The sequence below is a fragment of the Coregonus clupeaformis genome, chromosome 17, assembly GCF_020615455.1.
Source record: "Coregonus clupeaformis isolate EN_2021a chromosome 17, ASM2061545v1, whole genome shotgun sequence".
Taxonomy (NCBI): Eukaryota; Metazoa; Chordata; class Actinopteri; order Salmoniformes; family Salmonidae; genus Coregonus; species Coregonus clupeaformis.
The window spans coordinates 67,417,163-67,422,483 of record NC_059208.1 but is presented as its reverse complement, the minus strand read 5'-3'; positions in this window follow the sequence as shown (position 1 = coordinate 67,422,483).

Sequence of the window (5,321 nt, the reverse complement as noted above, 5' to 3'; positions counted from 1 at the left end):
AAAAGTACATTATTTTCTTTAGGAATGTAGTGAAGTAAAAGTAAAAGTAGTCAAAAAATATAAATAGTAAAGTACAGATACTTAAGTACTTTACACCTGTAATGAATACTCGGACAGAGTGGTAAGATCCAATCGCAGAATAGCGATGCTTTATTAGAGTACAGACAAGGGTATAGCTTAATCGTGGTCGGGCGGGCTGTGGTCAAAACCGGGCAAGGCATAGACAGGCAGAGGTACCAAAGGAGCGGGCTTAGTCGTAGTCGAGGGCACAGGCACAGGATCAGAGCACGGTCATCACTGGGGTAGACAAGCAGAGGATTAAGCAATTCGGGGAGTCAAACAAGGCACAGGTCGGATACACGGGTAATCAAAACAACAAACTCTCTCTCTCTCTCGGAACAAAAACGCTTAGCAAGTCACAAAGGAACAATACCTCGCACCGACTGAACTTCTGAGCCCACCTTATATCCTACCCTATTTACGGACAGGTGTGCTCAGAACTCAGGTGAACCAGATCGAGTCTGATGACTCCCCCTCTCAGTAGATCGGGGAAGTGTCAGACTCTGTCTAGACCCAGCCAACCCCCGATCCCTTACAGTATCCCCCTCCCCAGGGCCGGCTCCTGACGGCCTTCTACCTCTACCGGGTGGTCTTCCTCTGGGTCGGGGTCCGGGATGATCTGGGTGTTCAGCGTGGAAAGTGGCCTTGAGAGCGGGGTCTAGTATGTCCTTAGCAGGAACCCAGGACCGTTCCTCTGGTCCATATCCCTCCCAGTCCACGAGATATTCGATGCCCCCTCGTCTCCGTCTTGACTCCAGTATCTCGTGGACTGTATAGGTGGTGTCCTGTTCATCCTCCAAAGGTGGTGTAGTAGGTTGTTGAGCGATTGGAGGATACATCGGGCTATAATGAACAGGTTTCAGCAGGGAGACGTGGAACGTAGGGTTTATCCTGTAGTGTCGAGGGAGTAACAGACGGTAGGTGACAGGGTTAATACGTCTCTGTACTTTGAAGGGACCAATGTACCTGGGTTGGAGCTTCTTGCAGCTCCGTCGGAACCGCAGGTCTCGGGTAGACAGCCACACTCGTTGCCCGGGTTGATAAGTGGGAGTAGGTCTCCGGCGTCGGTCGGCATAGGTATTTTGCTGCTGTGAGGCTTGACTGAGATGTTGTTGGGCCGTCTCCCAGACCTGCGCACTCCGACGGAACCACTCGTCCACCGCCGGTACCATCCCGGGTGCGGTATCCCACGGAAACAGGGGTGGTTGATACCCTAGAACACACTGAAAGGGCGTTAGACGTAGGGAGGTGTGAACGAGTGAGTTCTGAGCATACTCTACCCAAGGAAGGAATCGGCTCCACTCTTGCGGCTGCCGCGAACATTGTTGCCGTAGATACTTCCCAATTTCCTGGTTGAGCCGTTCTGTCTGCCCATTGGCCTGGGGATGATACCCGGAGGTGAGGCTCACCGAGATGCCCAAACGTTCGCAGAAGGCCTTCCAAACCCGGGATACGAACTGGGGTCCCCGGTCGGAAACAATATCCTCTGGAACACCAAACTGCCGGAACACCTGGTTAAACATAGTCTCCGCCATCTGAGTGGCGTTAGGTAAACGGGTCATGGGTACTAACCGACACATCTTTGAGAATCGATCGATGACCACGAGAATTACAGTATGGCCCTCTGATTCTGGTAGATCGGTAACAAAGTCCATCGCAATGTGCGACCAGGGTCGTTGAGGAGTTGGCAATGGCATCAGTTTACCCTCCGGTAGTGCTCGAGGCGCCTTGGACTGAGCACATACCGGGCAGGATAATACGTAGTCTCTGACGTCATCTGTGAGGGAATCCCACCAGTATTTTCGACTGATGAGTCGTGTAGTTCGAGTGATTCCGGGATGACCAGATTCTAGCGACGTGTGGCACCATTCCATCAGTTGAGGTCGAAGCGGAGCTGGTACAAACACCTTTGACACCGGGGTTTCTGGAGGGGCTGGTTCTGCTTGTAGGCTCTCCTGAATTGTGTCATCGATAGCCCACCTCACAGGACCAGCACGGCAACTCATGGGGAGGATAGGTTCTGGTTCAACCGGTCTGTCAGCGCGCTCGAACTGTCGGGAAAGCGCGTCAGCCTTACAATTCTTGGACCCGGGAATATAAGAAACAGTGAATTGGAAACGGTTGAAGAACAAAGACCACCTTGCCTGTCGGGAGTTCAGCCGTTTAGCACTGTGAAGATACTCCAGATTGCGGTGGTCCGTGAGCACTTGGAACGGATGAGCTGCTCCCTCCAGCCAATGTCTCCACTCCTCCAGCGCTAACTTCACCGCCAGTAATTCACGATTTCCCACGTCGTAGTTCTGCTCGGCCGGATTCAGCTTCTTCGAAAAAAAAAGCACAGGGTCGTGATTTGGGAGGCTCACCTTGGCGCTGGGATAGCACGGCTCCAACTCCAACCTCCGAGGCGTCCACCTCCACGATGAACGGCAAGGTAGGATCCGGCTGACATAAAATGGGGACAGTGGTAAATCGTTGTTTCAATGTCTCAAAAGCCCGCACTGCCCCCTCCGTCCATTTCAGACCACGCCCCTTGTGGCTGGTCATCGCCGACAGGGGAGCTGCGGTGGTGCTGAAATTACGCACGAACCGTCTATAGTAATTGGCAAACCCCAAGAACCTCTGAAGCTCTTTCACCGTCTGGGGTTGAGGCCAGTCTCGTACAGCTTGTACCTTGGATTCATCCAGTCTTACCCCGTCGGGAGTGAGTATGGCCCCAAGGAAGGAAATCGTCGTGACATGGAACTCACTCTTCTCGGCCTTCACGAACAGAGAGTGTTGGCGGAGTTGGTCCAGAACCTGTCGTACATGGGACACATGTTCTCTCAGAGAGTTAGAGTAGATTAGGATGTCATCAATGTACACTATGACGAAGCGATCAATCAAGTCCCTAAAAATGTCATTCATGAACGCCTGGAACACAGAGGGCGCGTTAGTAAGTCCATAGGGCATGACACAATATTCATAATGTCCTCGATGGGTGATGAAGGCGGTCTTCCATTCATCCCCCTCTCTAATGCGCACCAGATTGTACGCACTCCTGAGGTCCAGTTTACTGTAGATGGAGGCCTGCCCCACCTGCTCGAGGGCTGCTGGAATCAAAGGAAGGGGGTAACGATTTTTAATGGTGATATCGTTCAAACCTCGATAGTCTATACAAGGACGCAGTCCGCCATCCTTTTTCTTAACAAAGAAAAAACTGGATGCCGCGGGAGACGTAGATGGGCGAATGGCCCCTTGCTGAAGTGCCTCATCAATATACTTGCTCATTGATTCCCGTTCCGGCTGTGACAAAGGGTAGATTCGTCCGCGAGGAGGTGTAGCCCCGGATAGCAGATCAATTGCACAATCCCAGGCCCGATGCGGTGGTAACACGGTAGCCCTCGGAGAACACCTGCGCGTAATCCTGGTACTCTGTAGGAACAACAGTAGACACCGCACCCTTCGCATCCTCCACAGTAGACGTTTTGCAAGGTAAAATGAGGCACTCAGCCCTACATACCTCACTCCAAGCCGTGATATCGCCAGACTTCCAGGAGATGACCGGATCATGGGTAACGAGCCAGGGGTGGCCGAGGACTAGCGGCTCCCGTGGAGCGGAGATGACGAACAGAATGATGTTCTCATGGTGCAGGGAGCCCACTTGTAACTTGATTTCCCCGGTACGGTGCGTAATGAACCCAGTGCCCATGGGCTCACCGTCTAGCGCGTTGACTCGCAGGGGAGGTTGAATTGGGATAAGTTGAACTCCCAACTCCTCAGCAAGACCCATATCCAGAAAGCTGGCCGCCGCTCCGGAATCAATAAGTCCCTCCAACCTGCGCACTTTCTCTCCGACAGATAAGGTAACAGGTACATACATTTGTTTCGATGTAATGTTCAAAACGGGAGTCTCTCTCACCGGTTTGACAGTTCCGAGGCGATACCCTGGGATACGGTTAGGTCGTACCGGACATTGACGAACGAAATGACCCCACTGACCACAATACAGGCATAGTCCGTCTTGCCGACGTTGTTGTCTCACCGACCCTTGTAGAGGTGACCGTCCCAGTTGCATAGGTTCCTCCTCAGATTCTCTCCTCCGCTCTGTCGATTGCATAGGACCAGTGATCGAGGGCTCCCGAACAGTGGATGCCTTGTGTTGCACTATAAGATTATCAATAGCGATGGCTATTTTGATAAACTCATGTAGCGCAGTGATATCTCCTCGACAAGCCAACTCAGTCTGTACGTCTTTGCGCAGCCCTCTTCGGAAAACTGTGAGCAAAGCAGTCTCGCTCCATCCGCTACCGGCTGCTATAGTACGGAACTCTAAAGCGTAGTCGGCTACTGTGCGACGGCCCTGCTGAAGTTCGCACAGTTGGTCTCCCACACTACGCCCAGATACTGGGTGGTCGAACACCTCTTGAAACAGTCTCTTGAACTGAACTTCCGCATTCAGCTCGGGGACCTCAGCTGCCCAAAGCGCAGTAGCCCAATCCAGTGCTCTTCCCGTTAGCAGAGAAATCATGAAATCCACCCTGCTACGGTCATCGGAAAACATAGTACGATTATATGACAGATACAGGGACATCTGGAGTAGAAACCCCTGACATTTGCCAGGTTCCCCGTCGTACCTTGTAGGTAGAGAAATCGGAGGTGCATGACGAGGACTGACCGTGCTCGGTGTGGTGCCTTCAGCCGCACCAGCGTGGAGTAGCTGTAGTAGTTCATCCATCCGTTTCTCCTGTATCTCCCATCGCCTCTGTAATTCCGCTGGATCTATGGTAATGGCGAGGTATTCTGTAATGAATACTCGGACAGAGTGGTAAGATCCAATCGCAGAATAGCGATGCTTTATTAGAGTACAGACAAGGGTATAGCTTAATCGTGGTCGGGCAGGCTGTGGTCAAAACCGGGCAAGGCATAGACAGGCAGAGGTACCAAAGGAGCGGGCTTAGTCGTAGTCGAGGGCACAGGCACAGGATCAGAGCACGGTCATCACTGGGGTAGACAAGCAGAGGATTAAGCAATTTGGGGAGTCAAACAAGGCACAGGTCGGATACACGGGTAATCAAAACAACAAACTCTCTCTCTCTCTCTCTCTCTCTCTCTCTCTCTCTCTCTCTCTCTCTCTCTCTCTCTCTCTCTCTCTCTCTCTCTCTCTCTCTCTCTCTCTCTCTCTCTCTCTCTCTCTCTCTCTCTCTCTCTCTCTCTCTCTCTCTCTCTCTCTCAACAAAAACGCTTAGCAAGTCACAAAGGAACAATACCTCGCACCGACTGAA